This window comes from Amphiprion ocellaris, chromosome 20 (assembly GCF_022539595.1).
Source record: "Amphiprion ocellaris isolate individual 3 ecotype Okinawa chromosome 20, ASM2253959v1, whole genome shotgun sequence".
In the NCBI taxonomy this organism is placed as follows: Eukaryota; Metazoa; Chordata; class Actinopteri; family Pomacentridae; genus Amphiprion; species Amphiprion ocellaris.
Window position 1 is genome coordinate 15,680,758 of NC_072785.1, and position 23,836 is coordinate 15,704,593.

The 23,836-nt window shown below is 43.2% G+C and overlaps 1 protein-coding gene across 3 annotated transcripts in view; it reads right to left on the reverse strand.

Moving 5' to 3' along the window:
- Positions 1-23,836, reverse strand: part of kif26ab (kinesin family member 26Ab) — a 69,999-nt gene that overhangs the window by 40,600 nt on the left and 5,563 nt on the right. The window contains exon 1 of one of the 3 annotated variants that reach the window (XM_035955352.2): positions 18,842-18,856. The exons of the other annotated variants lie outside the window; for them this stretch is intronic. The gene's annotated coding sequence lies outside the window, so the exon portion shown is untranslated. Of the gene's footprint in view, positions 1-18,841; positions 18,857-23,836 lie in introns of those variants that run through there. 3 annotated transcript variants of the gene reach the window in all.

The following is a 23,836-nucleotide window of genomic DNA, read 5'->3' on the forward strand; positions in this document are numbered from 1 at the left end:
CCACTTTCTCTTTATCCAGCTGTTTGTTTGAGATGCAACTTTAGACCACTGATCAGGTTCACTAGGCGTCATTTCACAGTGTCTGCTGGGGATCTGAGACCAAACAAACCAGATGAGGGGAGACATCTTGGACATAAAGCTTGCACGGATTAGCAGAGGATCCCACAGAGACATTCCCCGCAAAAAAAGAGCAAGTGAGATGCGGCTTTTATTTATTTTGTGAAACTTTAGAAAGAACAAGGGAGGGTCAGGCAGATTGTAGCCTATTACTGCATTTAGAGTTGGTTTCCAGTAGAGTTTTGTCCTTTTGCTTCGTCTCTAAGAAGGTGCCCTGGGGTTGTCCATCTCTGCTTGGGAGGAATGACAAAAGAAAAACAACAGCTGAGGGGACATCCACAGCTATAAAATTTACATACGATAAGTGTCCCGCTGTGAAAACATATGATAAGCCTCCGAACGTGAAAATAACTAACTCCTCCAGGAAGCCAGAGGCATACAGAGCGCTGCGCCATTCAAATCATAACTTTCTGTCTGCTTTAGGGAAACAAACACTCACACACAAACACACAGAGACAAGACGGTCTCTTAAGAGGCATAAAGGGGCACTGTGGGCTTCTGCCCAGTGGAGTCATGGACTAAGACAGGAGCTCACAGCCCGTACATAAATGTTTATGAGACCTTTGCTCCGTGGAACCTCGGAGGTGATCAGGAGGAGTGAAGCAGCGGGGAAACAACAATCCACTGCTCTAATGCAGTGCCACTTAATACAGCTAACCCGACAGGCCATGAGACCAGAGAGGCAGGCCCAGGGACTCTAAATCTCCACCATCTGAAAGCAGCTCAATACACAGACTTTTAGATTACCTTCCTTTGCCAACACCCACAGCACTGATAGTATAAATACGCAGCCTCACATTTCAGCCTTACATTTCCCCTTAATCTCAAAAAAAAAAGCCAGAAAGTGATATTATTACTACTTGCGGATAAGCACAATCCCCATACCATCACTTTACTTAAAGGACAATCACGCGTGGGACTGTCTGCTCTGACCTCATGTTAGCTGAGGGGTTCTGGTTAATGACTTACTAAAGTGGCTACTTGTTTTACACATGGGCAGTCATGGGCAGCACAACTAAGGAATACAGTCAGGATATAGAAAACCCTATAAATCTCCCTGTGATCGAGAACCCTGATGGGCTTTCTAATGGTTGATAAAGTACGCTAAGTGAATGTTGATGCTACAGTACATCCAAGCAAGGATTTAAATGTAAGAAGCTTACAGTGGAAATATGCTAAAGCTTTCAGAAATGATATGTTATGCTGCTTGATCCTGACACGTGAACAATCTCTACTGCAACGCTCATACAGGATATTTATGACAGGAAATAAGATGAAACAGTCTATGACAAATTGGAGTGAAATGCGAAACAGAGCTGGGGCTGTTTTCACCGTCTAGTCTGGCTTCATGTAAATGCCTTCCCAGACAGGAAATTGAAGCAAAGTCATAACCAGGCAACTCCACCTCTTCACCCTTTACCCTCGGACCACTCCTTACCCACCTCGGGGCACTGGTAGATGGAAGAAATCAATTCCTCTCTCTCTCTCTCTCTCGCTCTCTCCATGCATTGTTAGGTGTTGATTTAGGGGAGCTAATAAAAGGACACACAAAGCTGAGCCCATCTGCTATTCAGTTAGGATTGTGGAGGTTAGAGAGCGGGCTTCTCCTGTAAAGCTATCTGTAAGCTTTATGCCCGGTGGAGTGAATGAAGGGTCAGGGCCACAGGGCTTAAGAGGATGATGGCACCGATGATGAGGATGATGATGGTGCCGGGGATGTGGAAGGGAATGATATGGATGTGATGAAACTGAAGGCCGCTGAGTCCATATTTATATAAGAGGCTTCAAGATTGATACATAACTCACACATCAGCGTAGGTACGAATTTAAAAAACATCTCAAGTAAACACAATAAAAACCAGCTGAAAAGTCACAGAGTAGTTGCAACCTTAAACAGCTTACCTGTGTGTCTGTGCTATAGCGTTCATGCTAACTGCTTGAGAGCTTGTGGATGAGCATAAAGTGGTGAAACGAGCAATGCATGAGTGCACCCATCCCTGTAGCCATATTGTTTCTTTTATTATCCATTTGATCTATCACTGACAGGTGCAAGTGGGTGTGAAGAGTGGCACTGTTTCAGAGAAGTATGTAATGCACGGCATCAACACAATCCAAACATTCAAAATGTTTCCGTTGGCGGAGAAGCATGGAGCTACTTCAGGGCTCTGACTCCTCAGTAATTGTTCAAGTGGGAGATGGTTTCGGTTTCAAGCTGAGGTTTATCCATGGAGGGAACTAAAGTGTACAAGTGAGTATGAGAGGACAGAGAGAGGGAGAAGTGGGAGGAGGTAGGCCGGGGCTGTGGCCCTTTGCCTCGAGGCTTGTGGGTGGTTGTGTTGGTTTACTACCTGTCAGCACTGATCTTTATTAAACTCTGGGGACAAATGTAGTCAGATGCTATGGCCTTATTATGGAAAGGAGGATCACACTGGAGAGAGGAAACCCTGCCTGTGGAATGAACCCTTCACAGCCGTTAGAGTTTTTCTTTGTCCCTCACAGTAAGTGTGATGAAAACCAGGACAGCAGGAGTGAGAGCTGCCCAGCCGACTGTCTCTGTGGGTTGACGGAGTGTCATCACAGACAGACCATGGCCAGAGGCTGATGGAAACAAACTCAGCCGTAACTACTACTACTACTGAGGGTATGGGAGGAGAAGAGATGAGCACAACTTCTCTCCTATGCCTCCTTTGGGTGTAAACAGAACCAAGCAAAGTCCCACATGTATTTTTTTTTCCTTAAATCACACCTTATTTACTTTGTCTACTTTGTGCACCTTCTCTCTAACCAGACAAAGCAAAACTACCATATAACTGTTACCACATTCAGCGTCTGATGTGGGGCGCCAGGCCAGACACAGCAAAACGACCGAAATCAAGGGAAGGTCACAGTGATTTGAAATGCATGAGGCCCCTCACTAGCCAAGACACTTTTAGGCACGCTCCATTGAAAGTAAAATACTCTGGGAAACCATATTTTCTATTCCAGTTGAGCCCGACAGACATTTCTCAGGCATAAAAGCTCCCTACGTCCCTCAGCAGCAGAGTCAGGAAATAGAAATGAAGTTAAATTGTATCAACGTGCATCCGTGATGAGAAAAATAAAGCGAAAAGTTTTGACGTACTGTCGTCAGCAGCTTGTCAGTTCATATCTGAACTGTTATAGGGTTACCACCGCTCTGTGGCACTCTGCCGTTTGTGATTTAACTTTGATATTTCTAATATCAATCACAGTGCAATTTGTCTGGAATCAGTCCTGAGCTGGCAATAAGGAATTCACTATTTCTTATGAGATCATTAAACTGAAACACAAGCCAGGATAAATCCTGAAAGTTGACTTTAGGACTAATGTGCTCAGTCCTCCTTGATTTCCTTCCTTCCCCCTTCAGGTTTCCATTTTATTATTCTACCTGCATGGAAACATTCCTCAAAACGAGTCAGTATCACACCATGCTGCTTTATATCTGTCCTCTCACCAGCACCAGTCCTGTTTACAGATCACAATTCTTAAATACTTCCCACTGCCTGCATTTCTTGTAAAATCAAGACCACACAGCAGCTGCCAAATCTAAGGCCCTTTCAACTCTTGACTTTCCCTTCCTCTGCTTCCCTGCGAGGACGTGGCAGAGACCATCTCTGTTTACATGGCCTGAGACAGTGTTGACCCTAACCACACACCTCCTCCATAAGTCTCGCAGAGATTGGCCCCCAATAAACCGCAGGAGCCCGGTTCAGATCTCAGGGAGAGCACGAGAGCTTCCAGCAGGCCTCCTTTCCCACAGGTAGCCTGGTTCAGTCTGACAGCCAAGTCGGAGAAAAACGAGCACAGCTGCTGGCCTTGCCCCAAGTGAGCACAGGGCATTAAGGCAGATTACATTCCCAGGATAAAAGCAACACATCCAGCGGTGTAATCTCTCTCTGCCCCCTGCTCTTTCTCAACTATCCCACCACCTCCACATCCCTGACCTGCTCTCCAAACCGGCCCACTCTGCTCGGATCGCCCAGAGGAGCGGAGGGGCTGGAAGGCCTGTGACTGATTAGATATCAGGTAGAGCTTTTAGTGCCGCAGCAAATCTGGGATACAGACCATTAAATTTAACCACTGCCTGCTCGGAGGCAGAGAAGACAATGACTCAGGATGTCACACGAGCAAGCTATTTAACTCTGTGGGAACGCCTTCGGTAGAACACAAAATGGGACGGTTCAACAAATCACATCAAACAGATGTCTGTCCCTGTCTGCTGACTTGACAGGATTAAACAAACCTGTAATAAGACTTTCCCCAAACAAGGCAACAGTATCTCCAGCAACACAAGTACACTGTCATTACCTGGCTGATAATAGTCCCTCAGACAAAAAGCACACACACATACTGCAGAGATGAGTTTGCTCATCCTCTGTGTCTCCATGAAAAAAAAAAAACTCTGCTTCATTTTTCTGTCATTCTTTGGGTTTCTTTTTTTCTTTTTTTTTTAATCCGAGCACAATAAGATTCCATCAAATAATGATGAAATATCTCGGCTGCATCTCCTGCATTTCTAATGTGAAATTCCCCCTTTGTCTAAGTGTGGCTACATTTAGACTCTTATCCCATTATCTGAGCTTAAGCTTTTGCGAGGGATACGGTTGCAAAATTGATTCTACTGCTGCTGCCTTTTAGAGGCTGTGGTCTCACTGCTCCTCACGGTCTCTGACTCTCCTGTGATTTCAAGTATTTTAAAGTGAGCAATTTCTATAAATTGCAAGAAGAACGTGTGCTTAAATAAAGGTGAGGCACCAAAAACACTACTGAAATTTTGATGTTACTTGTGTTCAAAAGCACACTCAACTCTGATTTTGCAAAACGCTAATTCTGCAACTATCTTGCCGACAAACTGCCTAACAGCATATTAAATTAACACAATTACCCAGATCAAACAGATTACCTTCTTTAGGAGAGTTTTGCATCAGTCTTCCCTCAAACGAACAGCCAAAACTCCCAGTGTCAGGCATCTGTTCAAGAGGAGCTCACTGAGACTGATGTCAATCTGTCTGCCCTGTGTGACTTAGTCTTTTCCTCCCTTTAAACAGTCAGTGAACTGCTGACAGAAAATGCAAATAAGCTCTTCCCCTTAAGTGACACTTTCAACACACGATAGCACCACCTGTCCACAACATCACAGCGACAAATCCTTTGATGAAGGATTACAGGGTGGAGAGAATCTGCCGCTCAAATGGGATTTTCTACACAATACATTGGTGACCTTTTTGTGGATATCTTGATAACGTCTGGTGTGACATGTTGCTTTGTTTTTGCTTGCACTGTAATGCAGCGCACTGTACAGCAAACTGCAGCCTACAGCTCCTCCGTAAAAGCAGATGTCACGGTGTATAATTAATTCTAAATAAAATGGCCATGAATGCTGTTGACTTCTGGTTCAACATAGGTGGAATCAGATGTAATCTCTCATGACTGTTTACCAATCCACCCTGCAAACATTAATGACCTCCTATAATGACGTGTCGCTGCCCCATATGGTCGGCCCATTTATCAGTGTGTGAGTGCTGGTAGCTCCTCTTACTGACAGCAGAATTAAAGCCACATACATGCTTTTCTAAAAGTGTAATTACATAAAAGGTTCACTAAACCACCTAAGAAGCAGAAATTGGATGAAAGATGTGTGTATGTTTGCTGCCCCTTGCGTGGCTTTCCACCACACCCATCCATCACTCCAGCCTTTCGCCACTTGGCCAGTTAATTACCTTTTCCTGTTCACTCATGCACAAAAAGAAAACAAGCCCCTTTCAGACTGTTTGGACAGACTTCATTCTCTCTCTGCCCCCTTCACAACATCTCTCTCTCTCCACTCTGTGGACGCAAGGCAGCCTTCACTGTCTTCAGCCCGAGATCAGTCAAGCTTTCATCAGCTTTGGCCGAGGTCAGAGCCTTGGGAGGTTCAGGATTCACCAGCAGTGGAGACTTTAACACGTGCCAAAAAGATGTCTTTCTTAGACATCTGGCGGTGAATGATCATTCTTCAATGCATGAGAAATTGATTTGAGAGATGAAACAGTGCTTTGCACAGACAGAACATGAACTATCCATCCAAAGTTTTCTCATTTGTGGAAAGTGTAACGCTCAAACTGTCTTGATAAGCTAGACAGATGAAACTATTTTTTCTCCTCTTCAAATGTTTTCCACTTCCCTGCCCATTGCTGGCAGTACAGCAGAGCTGCTTGCTATGCTGTCCTCACCAGAGACACGGTGAATTGTGTTGTGTATGTATACTTGCACCAACGATTGTGCACTTCTAATTAAAATGGCTGATTTTTGGCTCACAGACGCTCTCAGGGTAGTTTCTCTCCCCCTTCTTTTTCCTCCCCAAACAGGCTCGCCTGTGGAAACCAAACCAAAATGAGTACATAATGAAAAATTCAACAGGCAAGCTGGAGAGGCAGGAGCCAGGTGTTGCTGTAAACTGCAGGTGAAAGCAAGGACAGAAGGGGAGGAAGAAAAAAAAGGTTGGGGTGAGGGGAGGGAGGTTAGAGGAGGGGAGGGTTAAAATCGTCTGGCACATTCACGGAGCGCAGAGGTGGTGGAAAAAGGAGATTAATATTTGGTATTTTTTCCTTTAAAAACAGACTCATTAATGAAATACAATCGCATGCATTGAAAAGCGAAAACAGAGCATTTCAGGTCTGAATTTGCTTTTCCTCAGCGGTGTGCAGTGTGAAATTGCCAAAGTAATCCCAGCTATCCACTGGAGCTTGTTGAGAGATCTATTTTTGTCCAAGTACCTACTTTAAAACTCTCAGCACAGCACACATGAGCCTGATACAATAGTTCTTTTCCAACAGTCCAAACTGCTACTTCACTTGTGTTTTTCAGTCAGTGTGCGGTGATGACAGCCACCTGCTCCTCCTCTGTCTGAGCTGTCACACCGAGAGAGCTGCAGTTTGTTCCACAGGAGATCATTTTAGGTTCTGACTGCGAGTGCTCCCATTTTCCCTGCAGTTTATTTTAGAGCAGAAAAACAAACTCCTGCTAAAAGCTTGTGGCATCTGATCTCCATCGTGAGACTCCCCGAGCCGCACGGAGGGCGACAGCCGCGAACAGCCAAAGATGGCGTGTGCATGTGAGTGGTTAATTATAAGAGAAAAATGCAAAGGGGGTTACTCATGCTCAAACAGAAGTAATTGCATACAGTACTTCATCAACATCCTCCAGATCCCATGATGGTGGGAAAAAAAAAACTGTCTGCACATCAACAACATGATTAGAATTAATCATTTTCAGATCAACATTTAAATAGTTTTTCATGCAAAGCAGCACAATGAAAGAACACATGGTGTTGCATAAGGATCTCCAAGGTCCATATGCACTTAATGGAATGTCACTCGTGAGAAAACGCAAAGCTTTACATGCTCCTAGTCATGAAAATAAAGTGCTATGACAGCGGTGACAAGGTGAAATGTGGAACAACTATTCTGTCCACTTTTCCCTCAGAATGAAAGGTGCAGTAATTATGCTGGCAAGCTGCCATATGAATAAATATTCAAGTTTTCTGTTGCTGAGTGTTTCCGAGTCTCCCTCCCACTCCCTCTCTGTCTCTCTCCCCACTTGGATAGACTCTGTAGATCCAGTATAATGAGGCTCGGTAAGTGGTTATTGTTGAGCATGCCACGTTTTTGTTTTTTTTTTCCCCATTTGGCAGATATCTCCATTTTCACTTATCGACCCGTGTGCCGGCACGGATGTGTGAGCAACAGGCTAACGCTGCAAAGGTGTGGGGAGGATTGTAGAGCGAGCCGAAAGGTCAGACCCACATTTCGGCTCCTTTATCTGCATGCTAAAGCACAAATCCCGAGCCAAGGTGAGCATCCCCATCCCGTCCGCTCTCAGTCTGCAGAGCATTATCTCAGAGAGTGACACGTTTTGTGTCTCACAAAGCTGCTGCGTGTCGGCGGAACAATGGAGCGGCAGAGTTGTGAGAAGCGGAATCGGGCTGGTGCAACAGAACAGTGTAGGTATGGCAGAGAGAGAGGAGAGGAGGGGGGAATACTAATTTATCATGAAAGATGTCATTACCATGCCAATGACTTCTCAGAGAACACAATCATTACTAATAATAGAAATTTAAACATCAGCCCTGGGCTTTCAGCCAGGAAGGGCTGCATTAAAGGGAAACTGTTGTCTGTTTATGAGAACTCGACATTGAGGGCTGGTGATATAGAAAAACACACTAAGATAAGCGCTAACCAGTATCTGTTTTTGTTTTTTTTCCTCTCTTCCTGCTAATTGAGATGTCTAGACACATTCAGTTGAATCTGAGCGAGATAAGGAAGTAGGCTGAACTATCTCGGTGGAGAACGGCGCACACTAATCCACTTATTGAGTCTGAAGGATTTTCATTCACTATCCTCGAAAAATGCTTAGCTTATCAAAATTTTTTCACATGCACATTTACCACTTTGTCTTTCCGGAACAATAGCATCCTGCAAATAGCCTTGTGGCCTACAACACAAAGCTACTCCAACAGTTTCACTTAGTATTCAAATGAGCTCCAGAGGACTGGTTGGGCTTAAAGGCAGCTTTTTATTTTTTTATTTGTCTTTTTTCCACTTTTACATTTTCTTAATATATATGGAAAACGCATGTTTAGCTGTATTCTATGATATTCGAACTTGCAATGAAGTTAAATGAAACGCATTCCTGTTACAGAACATATCAAGCTCCTGTATGACTTAGAGGTTGAACAAAACATCGTCTAAGAATGTGTGTGACAGCCAATCCAGCCTTTTCTCTGCACAACCAATCACACAGCAGGAAATAAGTTACAAAACTGTCTCCATTCTCATGTCAGGGATGCCAACGTAGGCGGACAAGGACATTGCTGCTGTCATTTTACATCGAGAAAAGAATGGATAGCCTTTGAATTGTTGGCAGCTTCGCTGAAATCTGAGTTTTCGTCTTGGAATGGTGCTCTTCACATTCTTTAGGGGCTTTCTGCCTCCTCCTATGAAACGTCACAACGCTGCAGATCTCGTTGAGAGTTGAGGAATTCAGCTTGATGGAGAAACACACAGATCCTGAGAGAAACAGACGGGAAGCAGCGGATTCGCCGCTGAATTTCATGTTCAGAGCCGAGGCAAGGACAGAAGATGTCAAACAAAGTGAAAATAGAGAGATTGAGTTTGCGATGGGATGGGCTCAAGGGCACGATGGCATTCATCTGAGTCTGTCTGTCTCCATAAGCCTTGAGTGATGCGCTTTCACTGTATTTAAGAGCACGCAGTTAGTCATGGAGTGAAACACATTAGTCATTCAAGGAGGAGCTGAAGCAGACAGATATAGACTAATGGGTCTTTGGGATCTATCATTAAGTTCAGGGTGTGATTTTTTATGCATGGCTCCGATTGCTTTTTGTGAAGTAGGACTTCAGAGCTATTACATCATGTAAGACTGAATCAAATGTGACATCAGAGCCTTTTTGAGCTACAAATGCACACACAGTGGTATGTAAAGTGGGTTTGGAGATGCAGAAGCATGCCCTGGCCAGGATCAGGGTTTGATTGTGAGACCGAGGGGTCAAGGGGTAACTAATTGCGTGAGTCACGGAGGTCAGCGTCGGTGTGGCCTTCTGCCACAGCGCTGGAACACCACCTTAAGGTCTGTCGAGAAAGACAAATGAACTCCGACCTCCCTGCTGATGACATCGACCTCAGCCAGCAAGCACACGCCACGTCTTAATCTGGGTCACGGAGAAAGCAGCAGACAGCTCCTGCCGATCCAGATGCTACGTGCTGGAGGAGCTATTGCTGATGTTTACCTGCCTGGTCTCATGTGTCAGTTGCTCATCAAAACACATGAACCTCAGTTTCACTAAGGTCACACTTGGCTTCTGAAGCGCTTTTACAGCTTCTTGTATAACACAGATAATAGCTGTGGACACTCGGGCCTCAATGTCCGCACGAATTGCTGTGAAAACGAAAAACAGAGAAGTCTGCTTGGTGCAATCTGGCCAGTGCAACAATAGCATTCTTGTCCAAGAAGCTTTTTCGTTTTTTTCGGGACCCCATAAAGAGCTAAACTTAGCTCTGCCTTCAAACTCTTGGAATTCCACAGGAGCAACTCTCAGTTTTACACAGTGACTCAATGAGCGGCGCAGAACAGGAGGTGGTTATCATTTTTCACCAGTCAATAATTAGTCGACTCCCTAATCAGCTGTTTGTGCGGTGCGCCTGTCCGTGCCTTCTCATTTAGCCCTATCACCACAGACGCTGGAGCTTTTACCTGCCATGCCATCAGCAATAATCCTCCGCCTGAACAGCACTGATAGCTGACTCTAGTGTCTGGAATGCACTCACAGTTGCAACCCATGAAAGAGCATTTAGTAGCTTGTGTGTGTGTGTGTGTGTGTGTGTGTGTGTGTGTGTGTGTGTGTGTGGATACCATCCTATTGTAAAGACTTAACAAATACATGTGATGGATGGATAAAATGGCTTGACAACTCCAGCCTGACGGAAAAGGTATTGTGATTGAGGTCTAGGGATCATCCAAAGAAAAGGAGTGTCTCGCTTTCATGATTAACAAAATGCCAAAAAGGATTTCCCTTCCTAAACAGTGACTACAATCATGCGAGGCTGCCAGCCAAAGGGACAGGACCAGATGGGACGTCTCCCTCTCTCCTCTGCTGTTCTGTTTTGGAGACAAAAATGACCCAGACCTGTGTCAACAGCTGGGAAAAGCATCCCTTGCTGTGCTTTGTGAAAGTGATAAAAATAACACCATGAAGTATCCCACTGCGGGTTACGCCCAGAACGGGTCTGTTTTTCCTGGCCGGGAGGGTCACTGTCAGCCAGAAGTGGACCTCCAGCCAACACACATCAAGGCAGCACTTTCCTAGCCTCCATTTTCGCCCCTGGCGTTTCCTGTTTTGACAGGAAACAGGAGATGATAACATACTCGCACAAACAAGAAGAGATTGCCTCCGACCTGCTGCCGCGCTGTCCTCGTGTGGCAGTGGATGTCTGTTTTCTTTAGAGGGCCTCGTGGCCAAACATGCAAAAAATAACACGCTCACGGTCTAGTACAAACACGGACACCAGGCCACCGTGACGCACATGCAAGCACTCCGACGCACAAATCACATACACACCTGTCTTCATGACAAGCTTGAATAACCTTTCCAGAGCCTGGCACGGTCTCCTCTGCTTCCTCACAGGCTCCCAGCAGCGTGCCAGCACAGCGTCGCACAAAGGAACGCAATAAAACAGACCACCAAAGTCACGGACACAGGCCTGAAAGAGGAAAGATGAAAGCGGCGCTGGTCGCCACGGGGAACCAAAAGTACACTGAGGAGGTGAGCCGAGGAGCAACGTCAATATCTGGCAGGCAGTGGAAGGGTGGGATGGGGAGTGGCACCGGCGTCAGGAGGGGAGCTTTGAAAGCAGAAGGAGGTGTGGATGGTTAGCGTCTCTTGTCCAAGGCTCTTTTTGGAATGTGTGCCTTTTATGTTGTCAGGAAGCACACCGCAGTGAGACACAACAAGTGGAGTGATGGGGCCATTAGAGGAGGCTTTGTTGGCGGTGAGAGAAGCTCAAAGGGACGGGACACTTTGATTGCCCTTTCTGATCCCCCACTAGCCTTTGTTTATGAGCTAATTAAGCACTGTTCAGAGGCTTCAGGAGCCTCGAACCCTCCATCCCTATAGCACCGCCATGACTTTCAATGGCTACTGTAGGGCTTTTACAGCACCCTCTGTAACTTAACAACAAGCAAGAAACACTTTCCAAACCGCAATCTAGTGTGGGAACCAAAAAACTGATGTTGTGTGAATGGAAACTTTTCAGTGTGTTCAGGAGACAGGGAAAATGGATAAAAGGGATGGAAACACACACGCATCAGGTAGAGTCTGACAGGTCAAATTCAGTTCAAATGTGGTCTCCAGTGACCGCTTCTGTGGGAGTTCAAGTGTGCCCCGGTTTCACCTCTCCATTGGAGGCTGCAGCCAAAACAGCTCCTCGCTCACAAAGAGATGAAGACATAAACGCCCAGCGTGGGACGAGGGGACGCCGAGGGGTCAGTGGACGGACAGAGCAGGGAGGAGGGGAGGCAAGGTCTCGCTACGTGGATGTGGTAATGACCGTGTGATGGCGGTGAATACATGTCGGTGGAGGACTGTTCACAATGAAAGGAGGACCAAAATACTGAGTGCATGTGTGCAAAAAAGCATTAACGGGCTCCTGGTCAGAGGGGTCAGAGGCAGCACGTGAAAAGGAAAAAAGGAGGGAAGAGGGTTTGTTTATGCACGAGTTCAAGCTAAAGCTGGAACCTGAAAGAAATATAGAGCAAGAGACTGATTTAAGATGTCGATGGATTATTTCTGTGCAGCATTGCATTGTATGAATGGCTTCCCACTGGAAACTGTATATAAAAAAAAAATGTGTATATATATATATATATATATATATATATATATATATATATATATATATATATATATATATATATATATATATATATATATATATATATATTTTTTTTTTTTTTTTTTTTTTTTTTTTTTTTTTTTTTATAAACTGTACTTTTTGGAACAATTTGCTATTATTCCATAGATTTTCCCCATTTTATTAAATTAGAGATAATAGAGTTAAAATCATAGGAAAAGGGGTATTCATTTAAAAAAACTGTCTAATACTGTAAATAATGTGTGTATTTTTTATAATGGTAAATTGGTAGTTTAGAATGCTTGAGTGAAATTACACTTTTTTACTGTAATTAAAACAGCAAAAATAATTGTTATTTTACAGATGTTTTGCAATTATTTTGAAGAACTTATGTATATTAAAATTTAGAAAATGGCAAATCAAATCAAATGTTTTAAACTGTAATTTTGTTTAACTATTGTTAGTATCTAGTAAAATCACAGGAAAATGCATTTATTAACTTGGTGACTGTAGAAAAAAATGATAACTAATGCCCACATCCAAATCTGTGTTTTTAAAAACACTAATTTGTTCTTTTACAACATGTTATTGTTACACACTGTAAAAGAACTTACACAGTTTTGCTGAAGTCAAATCAGCAAAAATGTTGTTATTTTACAAATATTTGCCACTATTTTAACTTTTTTTTAAAAACATGGTTTGTGGTTGTCACGTTATTCCACAATTTTTAAATATATTTTTTCTGATTCACTTGCTGCCAGATTTTCACCATTGTTTTACAGGACTGTTTTTTAAAGCTGGCACAACTTGAAAAATAATGTTTAAATAAAACCACACACTTGTATTTGACAACATAATCGGCCTGCTGGCTGTCAGGACTTGGAGTGGACATAAGAATGACCCTGATTTCTACGTTTTATCTCCTTTGAGCTGCTGAGTTGCAGGAAGCTTTGCAGGAATCCACCAAGGCCACGAGCACAGGTGTGCTCCCCGAGAGCTTCCCTCCTTGTCACTGGGTATCGGAGGTGGAACTGCATTTCCGCGTTGCACAGACTTGTTCAAAGGCATTCCAGCAATGTTTTTGTTTGATGCATACATTTAGAGCAGTAAACAACAACTAGAAACTCTGGTTTAGATTTGAAAGAGAAGCACCAGGGGTGAAACGTTGCCAAACAGCCCGAGTACCCGAAACATACCACATTTATGATGACAATTTGAGAAAGATGCGTGTAGGAACAAAATACCAACTGAAAGCAGCAGCATATGAAAGCGAAATCTAACCACACAAAATTAGGCCACGTAGAAGAAATAAGAGGGAGAGGCTGCTGTCAACATCTCATAAAAAGTTTAACTGAGAACACAACAAAGAGCCAAAGCTAGGATAAACTTGTGCATGCACACTAGTCCACAGATGCTGTGTCGGAAGCTTGTTCTCACACTCAGCTGGGAGTCCCGCACTTAGCTGGGGGTCCGCTCCATGAGGCCCGGCACAGAGTTCCCAGAACAAGCGAGGATGGCTCGGCTTTTATAGGTGATGCTCAGCTGATACTGAGCAGCAAATGCAGAGGATGGAGAGGCAGTTTGGGACTCGTAAACAGAGAGGTTTAAGTTTAAGTGCCTGACACACGTGAAGGAGATAAAACAGCCCTGAGCTCTTCAGCAAAGAGAGTGACATCATAAAATAGAGCGGCAGTAACAAGAGGGGAAGCATAAAGGACGGATCTATTAATGGGAGTCGGTTCATGGGAGGGAGGCAGGGGAAGGTTTTACTCCGCGAGCATCTAGTGGGAGTAATGATAAGCTCAGGATGGCACAAAACAGTAAATATCCGTTGATCTGAGAATAAATCTAATTATCCTCATGGTGCTTTTTCTCAGAGTTTTTCACTATATTATGAGGATGAATTTTCTTATTGCACTGCCAGAATGTAACACCTTAATCGGCTTTAAAAGTATTGATTTTTGTATAAAACGCATCTTTTTTTGTCATTCTTGTGTTTTTTCTCTGGAAAAATCCTCAAAGAGAGACAAAAACAGAAACAAAAAAGGTTTTAAAGGATCAGTTATGACAATACATGCCTTTCTTACAATGTTGTTGGTTCAAGCAGCGCATTTTATTGCAGCCATAGTGGCTTCGAAAGACACTCAAACATGTGCCAGTCTGAGGAAAAAGCCTTCACCTGCCCATCATAGACAAACAGCATAGCTACTGTACCCTGATTGACTTTTTCTGGTGAAAATCCATTATGAAAATCCATACTGCTCCGGTTGACCTTTTCAGTGTTCCGCCTGTCGAGAAATTCAGCGACACACAGTTTTCCATGGGAATAACAGCAACTTTCCTGCCATTTCGCAGAATGCAGGGCTATGTCATTTTCTTTCAAATGTCAGCAGACAATTTGGCAAGTCAAGTCATTTAATAACGAAAGAAAAATGCAGCTTCCACTTCTGGCTTCTGGCTTCTTTTGTCTACAAACCAGTAGTTGGTAAAAACACAGAGCAGGGCTAAAGTAAAAGCTACAGAAACCTTGTGCTCCCATCATACTCCTCCTAAAGCTAAGCCCAGTAAGTACCAGAGTAATGGCAGTGGCCGGTCACCTTCTCCATTAACCAGACCACCACCAGGCCTGTGTGGTGGAAAGGGGATAAAACACTGGCTGTAATAATGCAATCATAAATTGGTAGCAGTTAAGATCAGAAAGATGGATGAGTTCTGCGGCAAAGTGGAAAGGATGGAGGGACTCTGAATGTGCTTCATCTCTTTCTTTTTTTCTCTGGTACTTACACACACATCATCAATACACACACTCACCGAGCTGGACACTCAAGCATGAAATGAACATGAGCGGCGTGAACTTTGACTGGCGTTTTCACACCGCGCCGGGATTTATGGAGCACTATATACGTATCTGAATGAGCTCCTGACAATAAAAAATAGCCCAAAGCACAGCTGGGGAGTCCAGTAAGATGAGTTAACGCAACCCATCTACCAATCACAACGCAAGCCATCACAATCCATCTGCTACTACACAAACACAAATAGAATTGCAGGGAGATGCGTGCATACTGTCACCGAGACACATATAGAGAAATATGACATGAAAGCACGCTGGTGCACTTACACAGCAGCTGCGATACCACAACCACAGTTTACTACTGTTGGTCATTAACAGGCTCCTCTGGGAATGAATGGAGAGAAATATCAAATTGCACCCAGTTGTAACGGACAAAAACAGAACTGTCAGGAAATCTAAAGTGGTTACAGAAAGGGTAGAGAGAAAAATATCATTGCTAAAAGGCAGACAGCTGAGTATAAAATAGTTTCTTTCTCTACGTTTAGATCCATTTGGATCCCACATGTATCGCTGAATGAGTCGATTGTGCAACAATATAAGTTCAAGCTGCTCTCAAAAAAATAGCAGTGGCTCACAGGGCTACTATGGCTTCCCTTAATAGTTGAATAAATATTACTTAATGAGGGGAATCTTAGTCAAAAAAGCTTTAATTGTTTGGTTGTTCAGATGGAAAATAAATCTTCCCAGAAAGCGAAAACAGTCAGTCAGAGATAGACATGATCCTTAACTAAACTGATTCCTGTGGTCATTAGATAGGAATAGTGGAGACTCAACGATGAAGGTGTTTTAGACACTGTGCTTCGAGTCAAACCGTAAAATGCAAAAAGAGAATTGTTGTAATGTATTTGTGACAAATTAGACGGCTTCTTCTCATGTCAGGCAGCAAATTCAAAGTGTAAAGTACAACCCTTAAGAAGATATAATGTAAACTCAGGGGTTTTGCCAGAATAACTGTAAGATCCAGTGGTTGGTCCAGCTCCAAAACACATGTTATGATGGCAGGCAAAGAAATGGGCAGGGAGGGTAAACACTTAACAGGCTTTCTGATTGTCTATCAGACCACTGAAGCAGCAGCTAGGTCTGTTTTTGGACAAGAGAACAATAAAGGCCAAACTAAGGGCAGCATAAAGGCAGGCTCTATAGTTCCTGTGATAACTGCTGAAGATGCTTTGGCTCACTTCGCTCATTAGTTTGTAATATTGATATTTTAAAGTCTCATTATTGGCTGAGGTTTTGTGTTGTATTTTTTAAGAATTGTAGCACAGTGGCAGTGTTTCAATTTAACTGTCAAGTGAATCTGTAGCCAAGTTTTGAAATGCCACATTTTTTATAAATACTAGGCCTGATTCCAATGACTGCTTTGGAGCGAAAAACTAGACAGCATAGTGCTGTCAGGAGGTCACGGTATAGGATCCGTTACACATGAGTCTAATAAAGAGGGAAGGAGAAGCTGGACACAAAACCAGCTGTTTGCTGAATGCTAAAAAAAAACTGAGCTGTAATCATTCATTCATGGGCCATCATGCTGTGGAGAAAAAGAAGCAGCTGATCAGTCATCTGATTTAAATGTTTGCTAGCCCAGGACTAATTGAGAAAAGGTTTCGATCTCTACATATGTGTATTAACTCTTACTAGAAAAAAAACACCTCAAGCGAGCATAACAACATTTTAGCAAATTTTGACGGATGATTTTTCATGTTTTGCCATTAATTTTTTCTATTGTGAAACTTCAAGATGTGCTTTAAAATGCTAATAGGATTCTTTTGCTAAATAATATATATTTAAATCACTAAATTAATACCACAGATGTGCCACTACTTGTGGACTAATGGCTTTAATTCACAACTTACTACTCAGGTGGGAAATCATGACTACTATCATGTAATATGAAAAATGGCACGCACAGATTAACCGGCAGAAAGTAAATCTCTGCAGTTTTATAAACTTGCTTCTCTCTGAGGGTAAATATTGCCAAAGAGGCCAAACACTGGCAACCTCCTGCACTGGCAGGTGAGAAGTAGACGCTCCGTTAACATCGAGCAAAGAAGAAAACAAACAAGGCAATGTCAAGTCCAGCTCAGGCACCAAACTCAAACTGATCCAGTGTTTGCTGTGAGCGAGGGAGCCACGCCTAGACAGCCTGGAGTTTGCTGTCTGCATATCCATCTTGGCAAGGATACACAGCGCTGGCATTCTCTTTCAGCACATTGCTATAAGCCAGGCGATTTGTCTGCTACCACAAGGCCTGCTGTCAATTGAGAGCGTTTTATGGAGCCAGCAGGAGATTACCTCCAACTCAGTGCTCCGCGGTGTCTGTGTACCATGTTGAAAATTTATCTCAACAACTATGTTTTTCCAATACTCTGAATCAGACTCAATAATGGACTCCAGTCTGCCCGGATTGTGCACGTCTCACTTCAACATGACATATGGAGCCGAGCGCCTGGAGCCCCCATGAGTGCATGAAACCAACATACATACACGTATTCATGGCTCACCCTAAATTACCAAGTCAAGCTGATTAATTCCCACTGGTTATGCTTCCTGTTGCATTTGCCTTCTTTGTTCGCTGACATTTCTGCCTTTTGTTGCTCCGTTCTCAGGCTCTGCGGACCTGTGCTGCGCTGTAACACATCGCCCTGTCAGAACACACTGCACGGCCATTGTTTCATTTCAGTCTGGCTCATTGTAACACATGATCCCTCACCAAACAGCAGCAAACCCATTCAGACAAGTGTTATTATGTACGGCAGTCTGTCAACAAACACACCGAGAATGAGAGAATATAGGTGTTGTCAGCATAGCAGCATTACAAGGCGATTTAATTCAAAGAATCCTGTAAAGGTGATCGTTAATAAAAACAAATGAGATACGCTGAGTCACGTCAGAATAAAGAAAAGGAAAGTAAACACATCTGTGATCAGCTATTAAGTTTAAATGTTACTGCTTTAGCTCAGATAATGCTACATCTTCAGATTCCGGCTTGGCAAGTAACAGGATCTTCTACGTTGTTTCAAAGAATAGTCATTTACGGAAATATGTTTATTGAATTTCTAACGGAGAGAAAAATATAGATAGATATGAAGTTAAGATAAAATTTAAGTTTTAAGCACCTCAAAGTTCATCCTGCAGAACTCCAACTTGACATTTATGCTTTTGTTTAAACTAAACAAATGAGATACAAATTCATTCTTCAGTTTTAGCTTTAAATGGATCGTGGCAAGCTGTTTGTGTCTGTTTTTTTAAGTCAGTTTGTTACAAAAAAGGTTAAAAAAAGGTGTCATCTGCAAACCCCAAAGGGCTCTAACTCTCTCCAAAGTCAAATCAAGCCATCGTCCTTTACATGGCACCTTAAAAAACAAACTGAAAGTGCTTTTCAATAGAGAAATAAGATTAGCATTACTAATTTACCTGGCAAATTTTAAAAATAAGGTGAAAAACTTACAGCACTGCGGAAAGAAACCCAACAAATTCAACAATTCCCAGTCCTGTTCAGCCCATCCTGCTCCACCGCTCACCTGTTTCTTCAACGTGATCTCTGTCACAAACTGGGCCAAACTCTCCCACATAACCAACAATGCTGCCAAGATAATAGGTTTCCTCACACCCAACCTCTCAGAGCACAATTCTAAGGCCATCACACGTATTGCAAACACCATAGCGTCAAACATCACACACCCACTCCATTGTCATTTCACTGTGCTGCCCTTTAGGTGCAGGTATACAGAACCCTGAGGTGAAGAAAGGCTCGCTTTGGTACCACATATTTTGTTTTCTTGTTGTTCTGCCTGCCATTGTTGTGCGGCATTGTGTTGTACCTTATGAATAGCTGCCATTTCTAGATGATGACACGTCTAAAGGTGATGAGAGCCACAGTGAAAAAGAATTTCCCACAGAGACAATCAAACGAAGTAAGTAACCACATCCTGCCTGGAGCTTCATATTTAACATGCCACACAGGAGAGTGGCATCAATCTTCTGTTCTTTGGCCAGAAAATACAAAACAGTGTTTCCCAAAATGCCACGGAAAGTAAGATTTATTGCTATGTGAAAGCAGAACTTATTACACGTTTAAATTCTTTTTCAATCAGGACACATCTCGTTCTAAATTCAACAGAAAAAAGCTAAGATGCTCTATCAAGTACAAAGTTTTATGGTCTTGGGTGACTTGTTGCTTAATCGTGCAGCTGCTCTCCTACGCGGCACACTTTGATTGAAAGTCGTTGCTGAATAGCTGCTATTTAGGATAATGGGCCAACTTTACATATCTGACTCGAGTGAAGGCAAGAGGCAGTGAAAGCTTTCCAATAACTGGAGGCGGCGGGGAAAATTCCCAAGCCTAAGCAGCTCTAAATAGCTCGGCTCACCTTGACAGGTAACGTTGGGAACATCTGGACGGCTCTCTGTAGACATTAAAGTGGCATGCAGCCGCAGCAGAAAGGGCCAGATGGTCAGAAGAGGACACATTCAGGTGAACGTGTATGTAGGACTATATGTGTGTTCGTGGGCATCTGCTGGAGAGCCTCCGTCAGCTCCTGTTTCATCTTGCCCACTGTGGATGTGCTTCCTCAGGAGTGCAGCGCAGACGTAAGGAATGGCAGCTATTCCAGGTGGAGAATTCCTACACTCTCCTCCCGATGAGAGATGATGAGCATAGGCCTTATTTTTCCCACCCAGGCCCATCATCTCTTGCATCTGCCCGAAGCCATTCCACCCACACTCTGCCTCGTAGCAATTTACCAAAGCAATTGCGATAAGTAGACGGACTGGCCGGCAACAATTGGGGTCAATTCACTTTCGGCTCACCAAATTAAAGATGTAAAATGAAACTGCGGCAGACACAGCGGAGACGTGGCCTCCATTCCTGAGTCGCCTGCAGGTTAGGAAATAAGGTTTGTGGCCAGTGAAAGGGCTTCGGGAGCAGGACCAGTTGTGAAAATGTGGAAGCAGGGAAGTGAAAAAGAAAGTCTTTACACTCTGTTAACTACTGACAGGGTTGTTCCACTGTCCGAATTTAAGAGTGCTGGTTGCACCGGGCAGCTCAGAGGGACACATGAAGTACAGGCTGAAAAATAAAGGAGATGGGGGATCTTTTTCCAAGGCAATTAAATCCCTGCAGTACTTAAACTAAACAGTAAATTAACCAGTAAAAGTAATCAAGATCATTTACTGCATTCACATCTACGGACAATTTAGAATCACCAATTAACCTCAGCATGTTTTTGGACAATACAGACACAAATGTAGTACTTTTTACTTTATTACAATTTTGTGGTACATTAGGTTACTGCAGATTTAATTTGTGACACTAAATATAGTCAACAAATAAATGATCATGTCACATTAGACAGAGGAAAGGGAAATTCTCAAGCTACCCAGCAGATAAAGTAATTAAATCAAATTTATCCACTTCAACATTAAAGTGATGGATGCTATTATGAGAATCCAATAATATGATACATATTTTTGTTTTTAAATGGCATTTTGTATCATACTTTTGTAGACAAGATCAAAGTACTTCTTGCACCTCTGGAACTAACTTTGCTCTTTATTTCACTGTAATCTACACTCTAGTAAGTTGGTGCTGTTGGGAAATTTTGGAACCTAATGGCAACAGGACAACTCAGTTTTATGTCAAATTAAATTTCTTGATACTTCACTTGGAGAAATACAAAAATATAAAGGAAAGACAGTCAATGCCTGAAGCTGTGGCAACATTTTGATCTATACCAAAAAAATACTGCAGTTTCCTCAAGACTCAGCCCCTAAAAGTGAATGAATGAAGCTGCAGGGACGAAGGTAACGTGGCAGTGAACTACTGCAAACTGCTGAGGCTCCCGTACAATTCAGAATGGTAGCACCATGACTGATGTCTGCGGTCTCTGCACCACTTGACACCAGATTATTGCTCTACAGTTTAATACAGCCACATGCCATAAAGCAGAAGTCACAGTGCAGGTGGGGAGCACAGCTCAGCCTGGAGTCGCCTCTGCTCTCCTGTCTCGTCTCTCATCTGCTCTGCAGAGCAACGCACTGCTGAGCAGGCACACAGGAAACACACGCACACACGCGCGCACACACACACACACACACACACACACACACACACACACACACACACACACACACACACACACACACACACACACACACACACACACACACACACACACACACACACACACACACACGGCCTCAGGGGCTCAGGTGCTTAGAGGTGAATAGAATAATATGGTCATGCTCTGTTTTAACTCTACGTCAGCTCAAGTTTCACAACCGGAGGGATTTTTTTTTTTTTTTTTTACAGACTCTTTTTTCCTTTCCTTGCCTCCATCCGTCTGCCAATCGCTCCCGTCCTGTCGTCTGGCCTCCTGCAGCGAACCTGGCAGAGTACACCTGTTCCAGCCCTGACCGGCCCGCTGAAACTCTAACCCACCATAAAGGCTGACAGAACTGACAGAAAGGTCAGAGGTCGGTCGACAAAGGAGCGGTAACGCCTCCCTCAACTCGGCTGAGAAACAGTAGCCAGGTAGCCCACTCACCCACGTCTCATTCTTCTCTCCTGGACTTACCCTGTTTCTCTTACACTCACCCGTAAACACACAGTCAGCTATACTATCATCAACAAAGCAATATTCTAGACTCATTGGCAATAGCAATAGAACACTCCGCCCCACTTCTCCCTGAAGAGGTATAGAAATTCATAAATGGGCAAACAGGCACAAAGCGCATTAGAAAAGAGACGAAAAGCAGCCAACATAGAGTTAACACGTGAGATTCATGTGTTTACTTCACACAAACCAAAGACAAACAAACTCAGGTCGCACGATGCCAATGAATATTCAGTCCGGAAACATTTGTTGGGAGACATAGAGTTGATTAATTTCTTTTCTCCAGTGTTTCGGGAAACAAAAGCCGATTTGAAACACTTACGTGGATTCACTAACAAGTCTGCACTCTGAGAGGATCGAGGGTCAAATGTGGAACAAAGCAGAAACAAATCAAACATGAATCCCAATGAGTCATTTGCGAGAATTACTGTTTCCATAATTTATGAATTTAACATGAAAAAAGCTGGCGAACGGCCTCATGGCACGAATTCATTCGTGCTGCCACATTCATCGTCACACTCATGCACACCATCCATAATAGGCTCAGACACACTGTGCATACATCAGCAGTGCATGATATTCATGATTAGCTGGTGGTTTGCTCGCTCTCTATCAACAAGATTTGACTTGATTCACCACCCATACCTTGATCTCTACAGTGACCCGGTCACTGGTGGGGGTTTCTGTTTCTACAGGGCAGAGGTCGACAGGAAGGTGAGGTCTGGCTGCAACTGACCTCAGCCTCCAACAACTCAACTTAATCCAGATCTCCAACCCCTCGCAGGCCTGCAGGACATTCTCTGTTAATCAGTCAGCGCCCTAATAGAGCTCACAAGGTCCTGTTCTGCTTTTATATTCATAGGCCTCAGCATTTATGAGCGGCCGTTAGCACTGCTGACCTTATTACTGACCCGCAGTCTCTGCAATACACCAAACCTTGCTGCAACACTGGCTTGGAAAATGAAAATAGTGGAAATACTTTCATGTCGTATAGTTTAAAACCGCACACAGTAGAAGTTTTTAGCAGCAAATGCTCAAGGAAATAGTTTGTTGAATGCAACTTTTCACTTTCCTGCAGAGTTAGATAAATATTGATACCACTCTCAAGTCTGTTTAGTAAATATGAGGCTCCAGCCAACAGATGGCTAACTTAGCTTAGCATAAAGACTGGAAACATGGGGGAACAACAAGCTTTGCGCAAGTGACTGTCAGACCAAGAAACAGACATAACCACCTAGAACATGTCATTTTTATGTCAGTTTTGTAATGACTGACTATTTGCTCCTGTCACATTTTAACTCACTGTGGGTTCATTTTTCATTGCAAGATAAAGTCTTGTAATCCTTTGGAAACAGCACAACCACGGCTAGAATCAGAGAGAACTGAAAATGACTGTTGTGTAGTATGACACAGTTACAATGTCCTAAGTCATTTAAAAAAAAAAAAAAAACAAAGTTGAATTTCTTTGATGATATGTTGATCTGGAATCAACATTTTTTCCAAGTGCCAACAGGTGTTGAAAAAAATTTTAACTCTTCATACTACACATATTTTACTACTTAGATGTTTATGCTGTTTTTCTGTTCTTGTCTCATGTCTGCTTTATATAAATATAGCCTGCAGTTCAGCTCAGTTCAGTCAAAAAGCATCTGAGTTCATGTCTTGGACTGTTGGTCGCAGTTGAGTCTGTAATGGCATCATGTTTAAGACCAGGGACGCAGATTTTTTTTGTTTTTTTTTTACAAAATCTGACTGATGAAATTGGTTTATTTTTTGGCAAATCTTTAAATAAGACATGTAAAATAAAAATAGTTTTATGAAATATTCCA